Source organism: Petaurus breviceps, unplaced genomic scaffold (genome assembly GCF_028583685.1).
Source record: "Petaurus breviceps papuanus isolate PSGF00001 unplaced genomic scaffold, PetGlider_PUasm1.0 207, whole genome shotgun sequence".
Taxonomy (NCBI): domain Eukaryota; kingdom Metazoa; phylum Chordata; class Mammalia; order Diprotodontia; family Petauridae; genus Petaurus; species Petaurus breviceps.
In genome coordinates, this window is record NW_027185850.1 from 26180675 (window position 1) to 26204573 (window position 23899).

The 23899-nt window shown below is 45.7% G+C and overlaps 1 protein-coding gene across 1 annotated transcript in view; it reads left to right on the plus strand.

Moving 5' to 3' along the window:
* LOC138164829 (cytosolic carboxypeptidase 6-like) overlaps nucleotides 1-23899 on the plus strand; it is an 824829-nt gene that overhangs the window by 66170 nt on the left and 734760 nt on the right. The window lies entirely within an intron of this gene.

The window sequence follows — 23899 nt, forward strand, 5'->3', positions numbered from 1 at the left end:
GCTCAAAGTCTGGTTTTCTGACTTGAAGTCTAGTGCTCTTTCTCCTAGGTCAGGAGAGGACTCGAGATCTGCTCTCAGCCAGTGTGTTGTAGTCCTGGTATGTGTGACAGAATCCATGAATTAACCTTCGTAAATTTAAGAATGAATTCATGCAATGGCTTTGGAATACCTGGCCCCCAGACTGTTACTTACCTTTGGAAGGTTTGGCAGGTGCAGCAATGAGGAACCACTGTCTTCCCCAGGATCTCACGAAGCCATTGACGGAGGCAACCAAGGCAGGGAGCCTAAATAGGTATGTCATAGGTAGAGTGCCACAGGGGCAAAGGAAAGACAGACACAAATTGAGGGGGGAGGGAGAGACCACTTTGTAGCATCCTCCTGAAGGAGGAGTGCAAAGATCGTTACCCCAGTCTGAAACTGAGGCTCATACAAGTTTAGAGATCTTCCTAGAGTCGGTAGGCATTTCCAGAGTTGGGTCTTCTGAATCCAAGTGTAGAACCATGGAAATGTCTTGGGGAGGCTCAGGAAGGATCAGGGCCTGCTCTCTGGTAGCTCTTGGAACTGTTCCTCCGGGGCACCCAAGCCTCAGGAGTAGACCTCAGATATTGGCCAAGACCTGACCAAATGTCCAAGGATGTGTAAATGTTGTAATGTTTTCATCATTTCAAATCTGCATCTCTTTTTGCAGTTGGGGTACAGCCTCTGAGAGGAAAAGTGTGGGCTTCCACACATTGGGGGTTAACTATGTGAACTGTTGAAGGCTTCTTAGCTTAGGTGTGGTGCCATTGAAGAAAACCAAAGTTGTGGGTTTATAAAGCTTAGAGAGAAAATATGTTCTATTTTCAGTCTTTACTCCTAAACTGACACTTCATGAATTCCATGAATTTCACCAAAATGAAAAGGATTGGTTTGTAAGGTAGTGAGCTTGCCATCAGTGAAGGTATTCAGCTAGAGGTTAGATCAATTCTGCTCATTTAGATTAGATCTGGGGATGTTTACTTTTTAAAAATAAGTTAATACATATTTTGTTTATTTGACTTTCCAGGCTTAAATTTTCTTTTTATTCTTAATCTGTTCCTTTTACCCTCCCTCCCATTTAGCAAATTAAAAAACAAAAAGCCAAAAGAAAAGAAAAAAACTGAGCTCCTCCATAAATACCCACTTTGTTCAGGAAAATAAATTCTTGTATTAGTCATGTCTGAAAATACACAACTTCCTTCCTGTGCATTTTAAGTTCGTCATTTCCTTGGTAGGAATAGAGTGGTAGGTTTCATTTTCATTCTTTTGTATTTTGCTTTAGTCAGAATTCTGAAGTCTTCGAAAGTTGCTTTTCTCTATAAAAGTGTTAATGTATTCATTGTTTTCTTTGTTCTTCATCAGTTCATAAAGTCTTCCTAGATTCCTCTAAAATTGTTCATTTCATAATTTCTTATGGTGCAGTATTATTCCATTAGATTGATGTACCACAATTTGTCTAGCCTTGACCTTAGTTTCCAATTTTGGGTTACCTCTAATAACTTCTTGTGTATATAGGCCCTTTTTCTCTTATGTTTCTTTTGGGGTGGGCCTAGTTGTTGTATCACTGTGTGTAAGGGTTTGTAAATTTTGGTGACTTTCTGCCTGTCATTTTAAAAGTGCTTTCCAGAATGACTGGACTAGTTCACAGTTCTGTGAGCAGTGGAGGAGTATACCTATTTTCTCATTTTTCCTCCATTTATTTTCTTCTTTTGTCATTTTTGCTAGTGTGATAGTTGTTAGGTGAGAGAATATTTATAAAGTGCTTAACATAGCATCTGGCATATATAGTAGGTGCTAAATAAATGCTTATTGATCGGGGTGAAACAAGGATGTCCACTATCACCCCTCTTATTCATCTGGTACTAGAAATGTTAGCAGTAGCAATAAGAGGAAAAACACAATTGAAAGAATCATATTAGGCAAAGAAGAGACTAAGTTATCACTGTTTGCAGATGATATGATGATATATTTAGAGAATCCTAGAGAATCAAGTAAAAAACTACTTGAGATAATAAATAAATTTGACAAAGTTGCAGGATATAAAATAAACCCACAGAAGTCCTCAGAATTCCTATATATCTCTAATGAAATCCAACAGCAAGAGATAGAAATAGACATCCCATTTAAAATTACTGTAGACATTATAAAATATTTGGGAATCTACCTGCCAAAACAAACCCAGGACTTATATGAACACAACTACAAAACACATTTAACACAAATAAAGTCAGATCTAACTAATTGGAAAAACATCAATTGCTCATGGCTGGGTTGAGCTAATAGAATAAAAATGACAATTTTACCTAAATTAAATTACATATGCAGGGCCATACCAATCAATCTACCAAAAATTACTTTGTAGATCTAGAAAACAATAGTAGCAAAATTCATTTGGAAGAACAAAAGGTCCAGAATATCAAGGCAATTAATGAAAAGAAATGCTAGGGAAGGTGGACTAGCTATACCAGATTTTAATCTGTGTTATAAAGCAGCAGTCATCAAGACTATTTGGTACTGGCTGAGGAATTAGTGTAGTGGATCAATGGAATAGATTGGGTACACAAGACTCAGCAGCCAATGACTACAGTAATCTATTGTTTGATAAACCCAAAGACCCAAGTTTTTGGGATAATAATGCACCATTTGATAAAAACTACTGGGAATAATGGAACATAGTATGGCAGAAATTGGGTATAAACCAATATCTCACACTGTACACCAAAATAAAGTCAAAATGGGTGCATGATCTAGGTATAAATGCTGATACTGTAAGTAATCTGGGAGAGCAAGGAATAGTTTACCTGTCAGATCTATGGAGAGAGGAAGACTTCATGATGAAACAAGAGGTAGAGAGCATTATAAAATGCAAAATGGATAATTTGGATTACATTAAATTGAAAAGCTTCTGTACAAATAAAGCCAATGTTACCAAGATAAAGAGGGATTTGGAAAACTGGGAAAGAATTTTTACAACCAGTGTCTGTGATAAAGGCCTCATTTCTAAAATATACAAAGAATTGAGTTGAATATATAAGAACACAAGCCACTCCCCAGTTGATAAATGGTCACAGGATATGACCAGGCACTTCTCAGAAAATGAAATTAAAGATATCTACAAGCATATGAAAAAATGTTCTAAATCACTATTGATTAGAGAAATGCAAATCAAAACAACTCTGAGGTACCACATCTCACTGGCCAGATTGTCTAAGATGACAAAACAGGAAAACGAGAAATTCTGGCAAGGATGTGGAAAAATTGGAATACTAATACATTGTTGGTGGAGTTGTGAACTGATCCAGCCATTCTGGAGAGCAATCAGGAACTATGCCCAAAGGGCTATAAATAATTTCATACCCTTTGACCCAGCAATACCACTTGTAGAGTTATATCGCAAAGAGATCAGAGAAGTGGGAGGAAGACCCGTATGTACAAAAAATATTTATAGCTGCTCTTTTTGTGGTGGCAAAAAATTGGAAATCAAGGGGATGCACATCAATTGGGAAATGGCTAAACAAGCTGTGGTATATGAATGTAATGGAATACTACTGTGCTATAAGAAATGAGGAGCAGACGGACTTCACAATAACCTGGAGAGACTTATCTAAACTGCTGCTGAGCGAGAAGAGCAGAACCAGGAGAAATCTGTACACAATCACAGACATAACATATGTGTGATGACTAACTTTGATAGACTGGGCTCCTCTCAGCAATGGAAGGTTATAAAACAACCTCAAAAGACTCATGATTGAAAGATAGCCACAACCAGAGAAAGAGTTTCGGGGTCTGAATGAAGATTGAAACCAACTACTTGCTCTGTTTCTTTTTCTTGTTTTGCTTTGTTTCCTCTTTCCCGCTGATCATTCCAGCAGTTATAATCCTTCTGTACAACCTGACTAATGATTAATTATTTGTAGATCCTATATTTGAGTGCATGCCGCCATGACGGGGGGAGGATAAGGAGGGGGAGAAAATTTTAAATTCAAGGGACTGTGGAAGTGAATGTTGTAAACTAAAAGTAAATAAACAAATTGATTTAAATTTACAAAAATAAATAAATAAATGCTTATTTTCCTTCCTTATTCCCACCGAAGGTGCATTTTTCTAATTATTAGTGAATTAGAGCACTTTTTCATGTGATTGTTGATAGCTTGGATTTATTAATTTGAAAACTATCTGTCCATATCCTTTGACCACTTTTCTATTGAAGAAGTACTTTTAGTCTTATAATTTGAATCAGTTTACTTATATATCTTAGAAATGAGACCTTTATCAGAGAAACTTGTTGCAGAGATTTTTCCCTCTTCTCCTTCGGTATCTTTACTACATTAGATTTATTATATGATAGTGATTCCCCCCCCACTCCTCCTTTCCTTTTCAATATAGTACTCTGTCCCTTCTATTTTTGTCTTTTCCTAAGACCATTAAAAGGAAACAAAAGTACCCCATAGATCCTCTGTCATTTTAACTTTTCTCTAGTATCTTTAAAGTTATTTTGGTTCTAAGAAGACATTTGCTTATTCTCCATTAACATGTAAATAATTTATCCCCATGTGTTCACTTTCATTTACACAACTATATGTAACTTTCTATTTCTTTTCACATCTGTATTTCTATTTACAAATGTCTTCTCAATTTTAATCTTTTCAATAGGCATGCTTGGGAGTCCTATATTCCATTAAAAATCTACTTCTTCCCTGAAGGATTATACATTTTGCTGGATAGATTTTCCTTGGTTGTAATTCTTTTCTATTGCCTTTTGGAATTTCATATTCCAAGCTCTTCTCTCTATTAATATGATGTTCATGTGGTCTTGTATAATCTTTATTGTGGCTTCTTGGTATTTAAACTCATTCTTTTTGGCTGCTTGAAATACTTTTTCTTTTCCCTAAAGACTCTGGATTTTGGCTGTGATGTTCCCAGGATCTTAAACTTTAGGATTTCTTTTTGGAGGCTATGGATGCATTTTTCTCCTTTTTGCCCTTTGTTTTTTGGTTCTAAGAATTCTAGACCTTTTTTTCCATCAAGAATTTCTTAAAATATAGTATCCAGAGTTTTCCAATAAAAACTTTTAGAGTTCAATAATTCTTTTATTTTCTCTTGACTGTTTTTCTAGGTCGCTTGCTTTTGATGTCATTTTCTTTAGATTTTCTTCTCTTTTTCAGTTTATTGGTTTTGACTTGATATTTATTGTTATTGAAGCATTGTTTTCTGTCTGGCATATTCTAATTTTAAGTGTTCCGGTTAGGTTTTCTACCTTCTGTTTTAAAGTATCACTTTTTCTTTTTATTTTTTTCTTTCCTGTGTCTCTCATTTCGTTCCCTCCAGTCACCCCAGCACTACCTGTGGTTGGGGCATTTTCTTCTCTAAGGCTTTTATTGAACTTGTAGGTTCATTGTCCTCTTCAGGGTTTATCCCAAATGAAAATATTTCTTCATGGTGATCAGTTTTCTCTTTGGCTTATTTGGGGCACAAGGTAGAGTGGTGTGGGGGGGTGGTTCTGCACTTGGGTCAAGCTTTGAACTGAATGTTAGGGGTAGAGTCTGGTTCTGAGAGAGTGGGTCAGACTGGGCCCCTCATTTCAGGGACTTTGGTGCATGGACTGAGGGTACCCTTTTGTCACAGGGCTCTGGCTCTTCTCTCCTCCCACAGGTTCCACTAGGGTCTTTCTCCATTGCTTCTGGGATAGATTCCTGCCATGGGCCTCAGGGTCTTCTTGGGCTGGGTTCTCCCTAAGCCATTTCTCCTATAGCTTGAGCAGAGCTGCTGGTGCCTTTTCAGACTGCCCTGCATGTCCCAGGACTGCTTCCCTCCACAGTAAGGCTGCTTAAGTAGCCACTCACAGGTTTAGAGAAGGCTTGGGTCTCTGGAATGCCCCAGAGTCATTCTTCTGCAGCCTTGGAACTGGGGGGAAGGCTCAGGCCTTCTTGGGCCTGCAGAGTGTGGGCAAGGAGTGCTGGGACTGCCCTGTGGCTCCTCTGTGCTTGGCTTTTGACCTGCCCCACCTTCTCTACCTCAGGATCTCTGTGGGATTGGCGTTCCCTCTGGGGTTTTCTGTGTTGAATGGGGGAGTCCAGAGAGGATTATTTCTATGGGCCTGGCTGAGTAGTGTATGTCTAGACCCCAGTGGACAATGTGCAGGGCATCTGGGGTCATCTGCATCCTAACATGACCCTGTCTTCTTGTGTTTAACCTGGAGGAGAATAGACATGGAGGCCATAATAGGTGCCTGCAAGTTTGGGGAATGCTGCCTTGGGATATGCTGATCTGCCTTCCACAGAAGGGACCCTTTTTTTTTACCTTGCATCAAAGGTGCTTTATGAGTGTTTGTTCAGTTGATTCATTAGAGTTCAGATGGAGGCTGGATGGTCACGTGGGGAGTCTCAGGTAGGGTAAGAGACTGGTCCAGAGGAGCAGCAAGACTTCTTTCAGTTTTGAGACTCATTTAGGCAAGGTGTGACATGGGAGTGGATAAGTTAGTGCAAAGTCCTCCCTGCCTCCCGTTGAGAAAACTGCCAGAGGAACAGCCATTTGAGAGTATACTATTCCTTTGTGGAGGGGGCTGGAACTCTGGCATCTAGGAAGCACCAGTATTGAGGGTAGGGGCAGAAGGGAATGTTTCCAGGAGACTTGTAGTCCTTCTTATTGACAGAGGTTCCTCAGAAGTGCTTGTTCTGGCCTCTGCCAATGGCCAACACATGTTACTGTGTTAAAGATGGCCAGACCAGTTAAGGGGTATCTCCAGGAAGTGGACATTCCCCCTGTAGCCACCTCTCTCTCCTGCACCCTGAAGTGTCCATGCTGGACTGAGCAGAGAACCCTTTACCTGTACTCATTCCCCTCCTTGGTCATGCCTTTTAAAGCAGAATGGTTTCTTTTTGTCCTCAGAAGGACAGACCTTGAGAAAGGTCTGTTACCACTACCCTTCCTTCCTCCACTCTCAGTGAAGGGCAGGCAAAGATGTAGGTGAATGAATGGCTCCTCCTAGGAGGCCTTAGTTGAACCTTGTCCACTGGGCTCCCAGAGTCTTCATCCATCTTGGCCTCTTGGCTTTGTTGGAGGGATTCATCAGGGTGGGGCGTGTGTGTGTAAGGATTTCACATACAGGGACTCCCTCTGCCAAAGCACATCACTGCTTCTCTGTGAATTAATGGATGAGACCTGGTGAGCCAACGGGGGCACTGAGAGCTGAAGTTGCCTGCTCAGGGTCACATACTTGGTAAGGGTCAGAGGATGAATTTGAACCCACATCTTCCTGAGCCCAAGCCCAAGCCCAACACTCTCCTCCCTACCCTGGATCCCTTCAGTGGCCTCTATAGGAGTGTTGATGACTTTCTGGATGCTTAGCTGAGCCGCGTCTGAACCTTTCAAATTTGCCCACCACAATTAAAAATATCCTCCTCCTCCTCCTTCTATCCCGAGTTACCAGCCAGCGCCGTTCGGTGCATTTGAGCCTCCCGACGTCCTCCCCTGAGAAGGAGTTATAAAAAGTCAGTATTTGAATTTCTAAACATATTTTAATGATTTACACAAGTTTTGATATGCCAGATTTAAATTATTCTTTAAATTATACATGAATGCAAAATAAATGCATCAAGTTGGACTCTGCTTGGTATTGGAAATCTGAGAGCTACCTTGCTGTAAAAACACTTGCTCATGTGGGTTCTGACAGACTCTTTCAAGGCAAAGTTATGAGGCTTTTACTGGGTTAAATTTTTAATGTGGGTTTTGCCACAGCAGTAGATGCAAGGCAGCCAATCTTCCCCACTGCCTTCCATTATCAGCTCTTTACTGACCACCTGGACATGTCCCCTGGAAGGGAAGGAGCAAGACTCTGGACGTCCAGCCATGCAAGGTCATTTATGATGATCTTGAAGGAATCTTCTACCTGGAGAAGAGAAGACTCTAGATGGGCTAAAAGGAGGGTGGGGCTGGTGGCGTTACTTATTTTCCTTTAGTAGATAATGGATTCCTCACTTCTGAAATGCCTGATGCAGGGCCTTGCACACAGTAGGAGCTTCATAGATGCTCACTGAGTTGAATTGAGTTGGATTTAAGTAGGGCCCAGACTATTGCTAATCAGGGACCCTTAGAGGGGCTTCTCAGGCAGACTGTTCTTTACTAAGTCATTAGTCACAGCCTCTTCACATTTGTCATTGCACTTAGTCTGGCTCTCTTATCTGCATCCCTCTCTTCATCCTCTGTCCTCTCTAGATTGGGAGTTCCCTGAGAGTAGGCACCATATTTTATTTTTACTTTTATTCCTGGCACAAGGCTCTCCTCTCTGATAGTAGGTTGTCAAGAAATGTCTGGTGAAGGGTGTTCAGTGGCATTATTCTGTTTGGCCCTGGAGGGTAGCAGGAAGCCCCAGGAAGCATGGTTCCGGTTACTATCAGTGTGAACTTCTTCACTACCAAGACACCACTGTCTAGCCATGGAGCTGTGGATGACTACTTGCAGGTCTGCCGGAGCTGGCATTCCCTTACATATCCACCAGGGTCCTTTACCACCCTAACATTCCATGATTTTGTGGTTCTGATCCCTACTGTGTGTATGAAGTTCCCTCAGCAGGATCTTGGAAATGGCTCCAAGGCCAGTGATGGGTCAGGATCCAGAGAGGGGGTGGAGTGGGGAATTGCTGTCTTAGGAAGGAGGCTCTAACTTGGGGCAGTTCTAAGCAATGTGAAAGCCTTCCTCATGTTGAACCTTTCCTAAGAACATTTTCCTCCTCACATCTTCATTTCACCACCAGACTTAACATCCCAGCCCTGGATGTGCTTGTAGAGATGATAGGAGGGATGGGCAGCCAGACTGGGCGTGGTGTCTGCTGGGGAGAGCAGTGCTGGGGCAGCAGCTCATGCGTCCAGCTGTGCCTCCTGGAGTTGAAGACAGTAGATCCGATTTGTCTCTGTGAAGACTGCCCTACATTTAGCTTGGGTAGGAGGTAAATGTGCACTGAGCTGAATTCCTGATGGGAGGCCCACCTGCCTAGAAATCTATATGAGCCTGGGTTCCAGTCGTGGAACTCCTTTAGGGTTTATACTGTCGTGGGTGGACATCTTCCTGTCTAGGGCAAATCGTAGCTGCCTCCCCCAGCTCACCCTTTTAATAATCATCTTCCTTTTATCTGACTTTCTGTAATTCATCCCTGGTTTCAACCATCAGCACTGATGGGAATTAGTTTTAACAGCTGAGTGACCTTGGGCCTGTAAGATGAGGGGAATCACTCTTGTCCTTTTGCCCCCTAGGGCCACTGTGCCCTATTGAGGGGGTCTAGAGGGAAGGCCTCTGTGATGATCACAGGCAGTACAAGTGAGAGCCAGTCATGATAGTGCTGGGTAGGACAAGGAAAGCCTGGGGCTTCTAATAGGGCTGGTCAGCAGAATATGACAACTCTGACTCTAGGGCTTTAGGGGTCACACCTCCACATGGAATTGGGGGAATGATAGGAGGGTCTTCCCTGGTTTTTGTTCTGATGTTGCAGCCTGGTCATGCCCCAAAGGCCCCTCTGGGGTGACCTCTCACATACCTATGACTTCTTTCTGGTTCCTCACCTCCCATCAGCTGCTGTTAGCAGAGAGAGCCCCAGTCTCAATGGGAGCTTAGGTTCTGTCCCTTGCTTTCTGGGTGGCCTTGGGCTGAGCATTGCCTCCTGTGGGGCTTAGGCCCTTCCTCCATAAGGTGAGGATGACAACAGGCAGTTATCGATGAGTGAGATGACTTGGGAGGAGTGCTTTGAGGGGCAGTGGATCTAGGGGCCACCCCCCATGCTGACTGGCTGAGCCCTTGGAGCCCCAGAAGAGGAGATACAGAATGCTCTTTGTAAGCCTCGTGGTGCTGTAGAAATGCCAGTTATTTGTAAATGTGGAAGCCGTTAGCATTGTCATTAGCGGTGTTTTCTTGAGTGATCTAGTGCTATTCTCCCTGGAGTCCTCTGGAGACATGGTACAAAGGTGAGCTTGTGCTCTTCCCAGGAGCCAGAGCCCTGAGAGGCCCACTAGAACCAGGTGCAGGGCCTGGTTGGGCCAGACTTGGCCAGTCCTGGCCCCAGAGGGTGACCACCGCTCTGGCGGCCTCAGTGTTCCATTAGGAGCACCAATCCCCACACAGAAGGAGCTCGTGCAACTCACAGTTGAAGAGAGGCACAAGGGGACTCCCAAGGTATAAAGGGTTCATCTCTGCTCAGAAGCTAGTCCAACTTGCCCATTTTAAGAGGAGAAAACTGAGGAGAGGAATCGGCTTCCACAGGGTCACACTAGCAGGAAGCGTGAGAGGCAGAATATAGGCAATATAGGTCCCAAGTGCTATTGGATGCTTGGCGTCTGTGCCTGTGTCCTTGAAGCACATCTTCTGATCAGGTCAGGAGAGGGAGAGTACAGTTGGAGGCCATTGGTTGTGTAACTCACAGGCATTGTGTCTCTGCCAGAACCCTGTCTCTGAGACCAGGACATGCCACCCATGGAAATCAGACCTGTCTTGCCCTTGATTTATCCACTGGAGAATGCCCTGGGCCTTGGCCCTTAGGCTGGGGAAGCTGGCTAAGCCTGGGTGGGATGGGAGGCTCCCTGAGTCCCAGGGTGGTGTGGCCCAAGGTCTCTGGGCTATCTTCCTCACACTCCCCAAGCTGAACCTCCATAACTTGCATGGATTGAAATGCAGCTGGCTGGTATTGGGCGATTTTCCATTGTGTCCTTTTCAGGGCTTTGATTGTGTAGATGAAAAATAGTATTTCTCCACCTGGCTGTGTATTGACCAACACGGGAGCACTTTGCGGCTTCTGTTTTTGAAAAACTGGCTCTTAGCAGACCCCGATGGCCTGTGCTCCTGCCCTCCTCAGGGCCTGCCAACGATGGATTTATTGACATCTCCTCGCTGAGCTTTCATTCTCTCCTTTCTCGACTACACCACAGGGCACACTTTTCAGCATTAAGTGAGCTGGAATTATGTTCCTCTTAGCTCTGCGGCCTCTGAATATGCTGGTGATGGAGGTGGGAAGGCAGGCATGGAGTCCTCTGTGGATTAGCTAGGGCAGGTGCCAGGACCTTTCTCTTCCAAATCAGTATCATTCCAGAAGGCACAGCTCCCTCCTTAACAGTGCCCCAGAGGCTCAGGACCCCATCTGGAGCTCTCCAATGGGTGGCCTAGATGATTTGCCACAGAGGCTGCCCGACATTTCCCTTGGAGGGCCACCTCTGTCTTTGCTTATTCAGGCCAGACCTCCCTCTGTGTCACCACACTTCTACAGAACAGCGTATGGTTCGAGGCCAAGGCAGATTGTTGTAAAATAGGATGCCAGTGGAAACAGAGGCATCAAGACTCAGGCTCAAGCCTTGTCTTTTCCGATTGCTGGGGGTGCCTGAGAAAGTCTTTGAACTTCTTTGTGCCTGTTTCCCCTTCTGTAAGCTGAAGAGATTGGATGAGGCGACCTCAAAGATCCCTGGTGTCTCTGACCTGGTGGTAAGAGGGACCAGGACCTAGAGACTAATCTCTGGCCCTTTGGGAGGACAATATGGGGCCAGTCTCATTGTGAGATCTTTCCTCCACCCTTCCTGAAGGTCACCCCCCATCTCCTGAGCCTGAGCTTCTGCACCCAGAGTGAACCATCACTCCTGTAGACAGTTGTGGGCAGGCATTTGATAAGCTTCCTCCTTGTCCCTTGAAGCATTTGAATGTTGGTAATGGTTGTGTTCACAGTAAAGAGACACTGAGTCTTAGCTGTGCCTCCAGCCCAGCGCCCATCAGTCCTGGCCAGAGCTGCAGCAGTCTCCTTGAGGACCAGTGGCTTTGGAGACAGGAGACTGGTGCTGGCCCAGTGCTCTGCCCAGGGGCTCAGCTTAGTCTTGGGGAGGCCTCTATGAAACAAGAAGGAAGAACTGAATGGCCCTGTGCTGCCTTTCAGCCCCGATGCCCAGTGACCAAAACAGAATCACTCCATGTCTCTGCCCCAGCCTTGTTCTCTGTGCCATGAACTCCCTGTCACCTCAGGTCCCTATCAGCCCCAAGTCCTGGGAAATGCACAGGAGCTTTGGGCTGGCTTTAGGCCCCTCCCGGCCTCATCAGGGCTTCCCACTTTGGTCTTGTCGGCTGTTCCTGACACCCTCCAGGGTTATTTCTCGTCCTCAGCGTTCCCCACAGGTATAGTAAGGACAGCAGCACCAGTTCCCACTCACAGACTGATGGTTTGCCAAGTTTTTTTATTGCCATGACCCCATGAGGTGAGGAGGACAAGGCTTATGGGGCCGGTTTGGCTGATGGGGGAGCTTGAGGCCCAGAGGGATTGTGTGGGAGCCCTCTTCCTGGCCCCCATCCCCCAGCACATTTCATGGAGAGTTCTCTTTCCCTTCTTGTACTTCACCATCATGGGCCATACCGGGGGCAATGATGCAGCAGGAATTTGGCTCTTCTTGGGATGATGGCAGAAAGAAGCTCTCTGAATATGGAATGAGGCCCAGCTCAGAGAGGTGGCAGTCTCTGTGGAGTTGGCCAAGGGGTCCCCTCTGTCGAGGGCTAGCTATAGTGGTCAGCAAGACCTGGCTCCCTTCTGCTTGCTCATGGGGGCTGTAGGAATCAGAAGATTTCTACCTCTGGGGAGGAGGGATTCTACAGTCACAAACTCCTAAGTCTCTCTGGAAGGGCCTTTGAGGTGATGGGGTCCGGCTGTTACTCTCAACAGGCCTGTACTCACTCTACAACATCCTGAATAAGTGGAAATCTGTTTTTAGAGAGGGAGCTCCCCACCTCCTTGGGCCAGCACGCTCATCCTTCTTTTGGACTGCTCAGGTTTTTCAGAAAATTCTTCTTACTTTGAGCCAAAATCTTCCCCTCTTTTTCTTTAACTCCCACTAGAGTCAAGCAGGAGAGGAGTCTGAGCTTTCTTTTTCATTTTAACCCTTCATAGCCTTGAAACAAGCCATCTTGTTCTGAGTGCCTCGGGCTGAACATGCCTGTTCTTTCAGCCTGTTCTCATGGAGTCTGGCTGTCAGGGTCCTCAGAGGGCCTTCTCTGGACCCACTTGGGCATGGGAACCCCTTTCCTACAGGTGGCCTCCTGCCCTGGCCCTGCTGCTTCCGTGCATTATCCTGCCTCGGGGTCACGGCTCCCACAGCAGGGAGGCTGGCTGGCTTTGCTTTCCTCCTTTTCCCCCCACTTCCAGAAAGCCTTTCCTGGCCTCTCTCATGGGCCCGGACCTCTAGCACTGGTCTCTGCCACTAAACAGCTCGACTGTTCCCAGCACCCCTGGGGAAGGGGCAGGAGAGAAGGACTTTCTCCCTTCAGTCACATCTCATTGGCACATTTCATGAGTGCTTTCTTTATTGCCTCCCTCGGAGCTCACTAGTGCAAACCCACTTTCCAGAGGAGGAAACTGAGGTTTACCCCGGCACCACGAAGTGGGGAAGCGGCAGAATCCAGACTCTAGTACTTTCTTCCTCCTGCTCTGTCCCCTAGCCCATAGCAGCCAACTTCAGAGAAATCTGCTCAGAAAGCATTCTGTAACCTGGAAAAACAGAACGACCTCTGAGATGTCTTATCCTCTCCCCTCCCCTCCCTGTTTTTATGCCTGATTGTATTATGGGATGCAAAGCATCAAATATTCATTGTGTAATCAATGTTTAATTGCTGTTAATAGCGCCTAATCTATTTCTAGGAATTTACTCTTTGTTTTCTCGGGCACACATTTCTGTCCATCACCACAGTTCTGGGGCCCTGGGGGGAAGATGGCAGTGAGGACAAAGCCCCCAGTTTCTAACTGTCTGTAGGCCCGGGCAAGCCCTCCTGCTCTGCTCTCTCCCAATAATAACAGTAACAATAATGAAGACAGTGGCAGTGGCCAAGGTGTGGCAGCAGCCCCACTCTGCCATTTGTTATTAAAATGTTTGCATCTGTTTGATCCTGACAGCAGCCCTGTGAGACAGGAAGGCTAGAGGGGCCACCTGTTTTTTTTTTTTTTAAAGCAATCAGGGTTAAGTAACTTGCTCAAGGTTACACAGCCAGTTATTTTGTGTGGGTGCTGAGTATCTGAGGCTGGAAATGATCCCAGGTCTCCTGAGACTGGGGCTGGTGCTCTTACTCACTGCGCCACCTGGCCGCCTCTTTGGGTCCACCTGTTTTACAGAAATGACTGGTCCAAGGTCATCCAGCTAGCAAGAGTCAGCCAGGATCTGGCTTCAGGACCATGGAGTGAGATTTGTTGGGGGCTGGGGGTAGAGATAGAGGCATAGACCTGGCTTTGAAACCCGCCTCCCCCCCCCATCACCTATTTTTAGCAGCATGACCTTGTATCAGTGACTTCCTCCTGTGGGTCTTGGTTTTCATCTTGGAGGGGATGAAATTAGAGATACCTTCCAGCTTTGACATTCTGTGTTCTGATGTTCCATAATCTAGAGCCCATCCAAATCTGACTGATACTGACTTTTTATGATCCCTCCCAGCTCTGACATTCTGTGTTCTATGTTTAATGCCCCCCAGATCTAATATTCTGTGTTCTATGTTCCAAGGTCCCCCCCCCAGATCTAATATTCCTGTTCTATCTTCAAGGTGTTTCCTGGCTCCTACAAGCTGTCTTCTATGTTCCAAGGCCCCCCAGCTCTAATATTCTGTGTTCTATGTTCCAGAGTCTCTCCTGGCCCTTACAAGCTGTGTTCTATGTTCCAACACCCCTCCCAGCTCTGACTTTCTGTGAGTCAGTTCTCCGTTACTGTCACTATCAGACCATATCATCCAGGTTGTCTGTGCTTTAGACATTTCTTATCCAAGGCTCTATCCTTGGCTGGGTCTCTGTCTGCCCTCATGGTCCTGGCAGTTATCGAAGGCACATAAGCCACCAATCGAATGGGGTGTAAGGCAACGACATTGATTTCTGCCCTTCTGCCTTCATGGTCTGTGCGTCATCAGACAAATGTTCTGACTTTAAAAGCCTCTTTCTCTGGTGAGCCACAAGGACAAAAATACTCTGTCAGAAGAGCCTTTACCCCGAGAGGGAGATGAGCTCCTTGAGGGCCCTGGGGCATCATCGTGGGCCCTGAATGGTAGCCTGGAAAGGGCATTCATCTTCTGTGGGCCAGCACTTTGTTCTGCTGCCCTGGTGCCTCTCTGGGTCAGGCCTGTCCATGTCCATCCTGAGGCTGATGCTTTTGTGTGAGGTGAGACGGGAAGGGAGCAGGCCACAGGCCACTGGGTGAGTGTTAAAGTACTGAGCCCCATTTCCCCCTTATTCTCCTCCCTGTGCCTCATGTCACAGTGCAGGTGAGTGACAGATCAAAAGGATCGAACCTATTGACCAGGCCAGTCATCTGCCTGACGTGGTCAGTATTATTTTTAAAAATGCATTTAAGGTGGGCAGCTAGGTGGTACAGTGAATAGAGCACAGGCCCTGGAGTCAGGAGGACTCGAGTTCAAATCTAGCCTCGGACACTTGACACTTACTAGCGGTATGGCCTGTGGGCTGTGGATTGGAGGGCAAGTCACTGAATCCCAACTGCCTTCCTCCTCCAAAAAATGCATTTAGGCGTTTGTGAAGTGGCTCATGGGTGATCACCAGTACAATTAACGATTCACAGAGACGGCGGTTCGTGATTTCCATGTCTAGAGCACTTCACATCTAACAAGCAGCCTCCTCAATGTGCCTCTCCTAAGTAGTCATCTCGGTGTCAAGGAGAAGGGAAGCAACTCCCTTGTGACTCCCCACTGCAGTTCCAGGGCTCTGTGAACCCAAGCCTCCTGACAAAGGACCTCTGGCACCCTGCCCTCTAGGCCGCTGAGCTGCCTCCTCTGGACTCCACTGTCGACCTCCAGGAAGGGAGAACCCATTCCACTCTGATGTTGGACAGCTCTGTTTCTTGTGTTGGGCCCAAGTTCTGCCAACTTGGGGGGGCCAAGCAGGACAAGGTCAGAGAAGTCTCTCAGCACACATGGTGGCCCAGCAGGCCTCCCTTTGCCAGCTCCTTTAACTGACCCGCCAGTGACCTGCCCACCAGCCTCCTCCCCCACCCTCCACACACACAAAACATCTGAGTTTCTCTCTCTCCAGGGGCTGTTTGGAGGATCATATGACAGTATGGAGGGGAGGCTCCTTTTAATGGCAGGCTTATCCCCATGGAAGGGATTATTATTTCCCATTGTTGCAAGGTTCATTGAGTTAGAGATCAGCTGGGGCCATCCTCGTTAGTGCAGGGTCCTGTGCTGCAGCTTTGAAAGGCAGGCCCCTGGTCTTAGCCTGCCCAGCTCTCCCAGATTCTTAGATGGTTTGGTGGCAGGCCTCAGTACCCACCTGATAAGGTTGGCTTGTGGCTTTTACACAGTGTGGCAGTGACTTGGAGTCACCAAACCAACCTCCCCCAAGTCCTTCCACTTCTTTTTCTCAGCCAGTAGAAGTGGAACAGCTGATATCTCTGGTGCCAGGGTGTCCATGGGCTTATTTTTATGTTGGATCCATGGATTTGCGTTTTTCCTGTTGTTTGTCTCTAGTCTGATGACTCCTTTTCCGTTTCTGAAAGCCTTTAAAAGTGCCCTTCAGAGGGTGATGACAGCAGCTCCTTCAGGGTGCTTTTCCAGGTTCTAATTGAGTACAGTAGTCTCGTATTACAGCCCAGGTGTCAGGGACAGCCCCATCTGGCTGTGATTGGGATGCTAGGCCTCTGGCACCTGCTCATTACCCAGAACACTCCCGAGTGATACTGGAGACAGGAGACCCTTACTTACCATACATGACATCATGCAGAAAGCTTCATGTTTCCTTACTTCGGACCCAGACAATGAAAGGAGCCCTTCAGAAAGGAAGGGAAACGATTATGTTGTCCTTGTAATTTGTGGAATTCCCCAAAGCATGCCCTGCTATGGGTAGAAGAGACACCTCATTCTGGAAGGGCCCCTGGGGATCATCTCCTCCATGGTCGGTCCCCTTCCCCCGATGCTGCCAAGCCTTTTCAGCACCTGTGACCTTACAGAGGTTGGCAGAGGAGCCAAGACAAGAACCCAGGCCTCCATTCTCTTCCACCACCCCATCTTTGCTTCTTAACTTCACCTTCAGCACCTTTCTCTCTGCAGAGCACTTTTATCAAGATAGCCAGTGAGGTGGATGGTCAGAGCGGGTTAGTCCCATTTCGAAGATGAAGAAATGGGCTTGGTGATGTCAGGTGACTTGCCCAAAGCTCCCAACTTGTCTGTGGGAGAGCTGTGCTGGCGACTTGTGTCTCATAGGTATTTCTTTGTCCAGGGAGGGCTCTACCTCCCACATTTACTTTTCCTTTCAACATAAAAATGCTCAGGTTTGCTTTCTTCTAGGCTGGTGCAAAAGCCGTTATCTCTTTAGTAAGGTATTTCTCTGATAATTCGAGACATTTGGCAAACCCCGTAGCAATCAATAGGAAATAGATATTTAACATTGTTTTTCTCCCTGGTACATGGGCCTGGAGGCTTATCAGTGTTGCATCTGTTAAAAAAAATCAATCACAACCATATCCCCCCAGCTGCACATTTGCTCTGCTGGCATTTACCCACAAAGGCACATTCTTCATGATTTCATTTGCAAGAAATGAGATCCTGGAAATTTGCTATGTTGATGGCTCCATGCTGGCCCCTCATTTCTGCACCAGCCTGAGGAGTGTGGGGGCTGGGGCTGGACCAGGAAGGGCTCTTCTTGGGCTAACATCTCCTTTTGGCTGGTTCAGTAGGCATCCCACCCCCATTTCCTATACATTTAAGGGGAAGGTTCACCCAGGGGCCACTTAAGCAGCTTTGCTGGGTTTGCAGTGATTGCTTGGAGAAGACACTTCAGCCAAAGGGGCCCGGCACCCCCTGGCTTCTAGAAGCCTGGGCTGGCAGAGCTGGGAGGGGCATAGGCGGGATCTAGTCCAGCTGCCTTGCTTGAACAATTAGGAACTTTCCCTTAGTCAAGAGTCATTTATTGATTGCTTCTTATGTTCCAGGCACCTTAGTAACCACTGGACTTACAAAGAAAAGAAAACACAGGTCTTTCCCTCCAGGAGCTCCCATTGGGATGGGGGAAATGTGCTCTAAATACCCATATACATACAGGAGACATAGAGTGTGTGAAGGGTCTTCTCAGAAGAGAGGGCTCTGACAGCAGGGGCCTGGGAAGGGCCTCCTGAAGAACTAGAGGGCTTCCTGTGTGCTAGGCACAACACTAAGTACTGGTGTACAAAGGCTGCCTGCAGGAAGCTTACCTTCTAACGGGCAGACTATATGTAGGAAGAATGAAGGAAATAGATAGGAGTTCCTAGAGGGAGAGTCTAACAGCTGGAGAGATCAAAAAAGACTTCTTGTAGGGGGAAATCAGGGATCCCCACATGTGGTTCTGAGGAAGGCATTGTTCCAGGCTTGGAGATGGAGCTTGGGTGTGTTTGGGCTTAGCCCAGCGCAGCTGGCTCCTGGAGTAGGTGAAGGGGTGGCCTTCAAAGAGCCTGGAAGATGGGCAGGGCCACACAGCAGCCGGCTGGAACCCCAGACCCAGGGCCTCCAATGAAGGCTGTCTTAGTTCTCTGGCTTGGAAGCTTGCAAGGACTCCACCAAAGAGCTCCCACAGCAGGGTGAGAGGAGTGACCCAGGGCTCTCCCGTAATTGTGGGCCAGGCTCCAGACTTTTCTACACTTCCACTGGGCCGGGTTCCAAAGAGTGGTGTGATTAGGTCAGCTCTGAGCCCTACCCCATCCCCTCACCATCCTGCATCTTCTGGGTTTCTCTCACGAGGGCTTGATAGATTGAACTTGTGGTCAGTTTAAAAGAAAATAATGGAGGGAGGGGAAAGAAATGAGAGTTAGGGAGGGTATGGAAAGTTGCTTGAGAGTCGGTCTATCAAATGTGAATTATGGGAGACTAAGAAATCTCTGCATATTTATTTAAAATCTTAGTTTTAAAATGTACTCTGAATACATTTTAGAAGGTTATGTACTGTTTTTTTTTTTTTTAAAGTATGGCCCCTTTAAAAATTAGAAGCTGCTTTACAGCTGGGAGCTTAGGAGAGCTGTTACTAAGGAGACCAATTGTATGTAGATGCAGGCAATTAATTGGTAAACACCCAGCAGGCCACCACCTGAAGGGAGGAGAAAGGCCTCCCCAGGGAGAGAAGAAAATGACTGCTTTCTGACTGGAAAAGGATCATCCCAAGTAATTCATGCTGCTCCCATGTCTGGCTTTCATTAAGCTAGAGATCAGATATCACAATGATAATAGTAATTGTAACTACTAGTATTTTTATTAAACTTTAAAATTTGGAAAGCACTTTCCCTCCATCATCTCTGGTGCAAATATTATCTCCATTTTACAGAGAAGTAAGTTTAGTCTCAGAAAGAAGTGATTTGTTCAGGATCATCCAGCTAGTAAGGCCAGGTCTATAACCAAGCCTTTTGTCTCGAAACTCAGGGTGATTTGTATAATAATGATAATGAGCAAGGATCTCTGTGGGCTGGCCAGGCACCTCTTTCCTGGGGTGAGCTCTCATGTAAAGAGGCTGGGCCTCAGGAAGCTTGAAAACCTTTCAGAGCCGTGAAGAGGCCCTGCCTTGATTTGAGGAAGCCTTGCAGACTGAGTAATCCTGAGAGGAATGTGAGAGGGCATGTGGCACGGGCCCAGCATGGGGAGAGGCCTTGAGGGAGGGCCATGGGCCAGCCAGGGAGCTAGGCCTGTTTAGCATGGGGACCAGAATATTCAGGGGGACCTGGTCATCCTCTTCAAGTCCCTGAAGGACTTTTACACAGAGGAGGAATCAGAGAGGGAGGCACCTTAGGCTTGATTTCAGCAAGAGCTTTCAGACTTGAGAGCTGAATGGCTCTGTCTTGAGGGATGGCTGCTTCTCCCTTCTGCTGCGGTCAGGGGGTGCTAGGAGCCCCCAAATCCAAGGGTACAGGGCGGGAATCTGCCCTGAAAGGATTTGAGCACTCGAGCCTTCGTCTAGTCTGAGTAGGGAGTTTACTGCAAGGCCAGTGAAAGTGGGCTGGACTCCTAATCAGTGCAAGGGGCCAGACTTCAAGGATCTGTGCCTGTGGGAAGATCTGGACTCGATCAAGGGGTGGCCCAGGTGCACCAGTGGAGGGAGTTAAGTGGCCCGACAGTTAAAAGGATGACTGACTGGTGGGCCGTTGCCTCAGGCTCCCCAGAGATCTGGGCTCAGGAGAGGCCGGGACCCCATTTGTCCGGCACATTGGGGCAGGGCTTCCTTTGCTCACTGAGTTGGAGGAGATGACTCAGAGTAGGAGGGGATTCTGGATACTGAGAGAAAAGGGAGTTGGGTCCTGAGCTTCTCGTCTAATGAGGGATGGGGAGGGAAGGAGGAGGTCCTAGGAGCCCTGGCTGTAATCCTCTGATTATTGTTCTCAGACCAGGAGGTGGAAAGGGGTAGAGTAGGGCAATGCTGAAATGAAATTACAGAGACGTAGATTTTATAAGGAAAGAGTGAAGTGTCTGTCCAGTTCTTAATCCTCTGACCCAAGTCACTTTATATTTACTTGTTCACATACCTGGAAGCTCCTTCTGGGCAGAGACTGTTATTTTTATTTTTGACTTTCTAAAGTACTTAACACACCTCTCAATAGTTCCTCAGAAGTCTGTGAATTGACTGCTGCTGTCTGTCTCATTTTATAGACTGAGGTGCAGAGAGATTGAGTGGAGTGCACTCACACCACTAGCATCCAAAGTCAGATGGGAGGCCTGGTCAGTCAGCTTCAGGTCTATCCCACAGGGCCACGTTACACTGAGGATTAGTTCAGCTTTGGACTTCCCCCAGCACCTAGCACAGGACCTCTGTGTGCAGTAGGTGTGTCATATGGATTTATTGAGTTTTTTTTAAAATAGGTTCCCAAAGATGATTTCTGGTGCATTGTATATAATCCATTCCTTTTTAAAAATTAATTAGTTTTTTATTTTTGGTTTTCAACATTCACTTCCATAAGATTTTGAGTTCTGGATTTTCTCCACCTTCCTTCCTCTCTTCCCAAGACAGCCTGCAATCACAAATAGGATCTGCATATACATTCATATTAAACATGTTTTCACATCAGTCATATTGTAAAGAAGAATAGGAACCAACGGGAAGAACCACGAGAAAGAAGAGACAAAGTAAAAAAAGAGCAAACAATATACTTCCTTCCATCTGCATTCAGACTCCATGGTCCTTCCTCTGAAAGTGGACAGCATTCTCCATTGTGAGTCTTGTGGAGTTATCTTAGATTCTTGCATTGCTGAGAAGAGCCAAGTCTCTCAAAGTCAGTCATCACACAATGCTGCTGTTACTGTGTACAATGTTCTCCTGGTTCTGCTCACTTCACTCAGCATCAGTTCATATAAACCTTTCCAGATTTTTCTGAAGTCTGCCTGCTCATTATTTCTTATAGCACAGTAGTATTCCATTACATTCATATACCATAACTAGTTCAGCCATTCCCCAATCGATGGGCATGCCCTCAATTTCCAGTTTTTGGCCACCATAAAAAGAACTGCTACAAATATTTTTGTACATGTGAGTCCTTTTCCCATTTTTATGATCTCTTTTATGACCTACAAGTTGTATTGCTGGGTTAAAAGGTAGGCACAGTTTTCTAGCCCTTTGGGCCTAGTTCCAAATTGCTCTCCAGAATGGTTGGATCAGTTTACAACTCCACCAACAGTGCATTAGTGTTCTAATTTTCCCACTTCTTTTCCAGTATTTATCATTTTCCTGTTTTGTCATGTTAGCCAATCTGATAGATATGATGTGGTACCTCAGAGTTGCTTTGATTTGCATTTCTCTAATCAATAGTAATTTAGAGCATTTTTTTGTATGACTATAAATAGTTTTAATTTCTTCTACTGAAAACTGCCTGTTCATATCCTTTGACTATTTATCAGTTGGGGAATGGCTTCATATAAATTTGACTCAGTTCTCTATGTATTTTAGAAATGAGGCTTTTTATCATAGACACTGGTTGTAAAAATTGTTTCCCAGCTTTCTGCTTTCCTTGTAATCTTGGTTGCATTGACTTTGTGCAAACACTTTTCAATTTAATGTGATTAAAATCATCCATATTGTAATTTCATAATATTCTCTATATCTTGTTTGGTCACAAATTCTTTCTGTCTCCATAAATCTGACAGGTGAACTCTTTCTTGCTTTCCTACTTTGCTATGTACTATAAGTTTGCTCTACTACTATAAGTAGTATCAGTCTTTATATATAAATTGTGTACCCATTTTGACTTTATTTTGGTATATGATGTCTAGCTTAGTTTTGGTCTATGTCTAATTTCTGCCATACTCTTTTCCAGTTTTCCCAGCAGTTTTTGTTAGTGAGTTCTTATCCCAGAAGCTTGGAGTCTTTGGGTTTATCAAACAGTAGATTACTATAGTCATTGACTACTGAGTTTTGTGTACCTAATCTATTCTGCTGATCCACCACTCTATTTCTTAGGCAGTACCAGGTAGTTTTGATGATTGCTGTTTTATAGTGCAATTTAAGATCTGGTATGGCTAGGCTACCTTTTCTATTTCTTCTCATTAATTCCCTTGATATTCTGGACCTTTTGTTCTTCCAGATGAATTTAGTTATTTTTTCTAGCTCTATAAAATAATTTTTGGTATTTGGTTGGTGTGGCACTGAGTAAGTAAATTAATTTAGGTGGGATTGTCATTTTTATTATATTAGCTCTTCTTTCCCATGAGCAACTGATGTTTTTCTGGTTATTTAGATCTGACTTTATTTGTTTGAAGTGTTTTGTAGTTGTGTTCATATAGTTCCTGGGTTTATCTTGGCAGGTAGATTCCCAATTATTTTATGACATCTACAATAACTTTAAATGGAATTTCTCTTTCTATCTCTTATCTTAAAGCCATTTATTTTGGGTTTGGGCCACTACCCTCAGTGTTCTTCTAAGATAAGAGGACTTCCTGGCGCCTTCTTTCCCTCATGTTTTACACAAAGCCCATTTGGGCACCAGGTAGCCTCCTTCTCTCCTAGCCTTTCTGCCAATATTCCCCTCCCCCTGTCTATTACTACTTCTGAAGGAGGGAACTTGGAATCCCTACTTTCCTTGGGCCCTTAGACTGAATTCTCCCTTCACAGAGGTGGTAGGCTGGACCCTCCCAGGTCTTTTATCATGCAGAATGGATGTGCTCTGGCAAATACAGTCATTCTGGTAAGATAGAGGATCTCCTTGCCATTTGCAATAGCATCCTCAGGTCCTCTGGACCTCACAGATTTTCCTGATGCTACACTTTCTGGGTTCCTGAATATTGCTAGCTGATCTGTCAGTGTACTTGCCCTAAGGACCCCTGGGCCTTTCTGTTGCCCTTGCCATTCCTTCAGACTTTGAGTTTTCTGTCTGCCTAGCAGCTGAACTCTTCCTGATTTGTTTTCTTCCACAGTGTATGAATTCTTTGAGAGTAGGGACCAACTCACTTTTATTTTTTTGAAAGTAATCGGGGTTAAGTGACTTGCTCAAGGTTACATGGGCAGTTATTTTGTGTGGGTGTTAAGTATCTGAGGCCGGAACTGATCCCAGGGCTCCCAACTCTGGGGCCGGTGCTCTTACTCACTGCACCACCTGGCCGCCCTCAACTCACTTTTAAATTTATGTTACAGTACTTAGCATATAGCAGGTGTTTAATAAATGCCTTTACATTCATTCGTTCATTCAAATTTGTTCTTTCCCTACCTCTCCACAACAATAGAGTGTAGTGTCAGCTAGTCTCCCAAAGTTCCCATGGCTTCTCTCCTGTAAATGCCCCGGACCACCCAAGTGTGGGTGTCTGGACCTCTGTCCCAGCTATTGCCCACCTGTTTGTGTGGCTCTGCTGGGTCTGTGTCTCTCCTCCTTTGTTCAGGATGAAGCCAAAGGAAACAGGGTATGGGAATGAGTAGGATTGAGTATGGAGTCTGTTCCTCCAGGACAGCTTC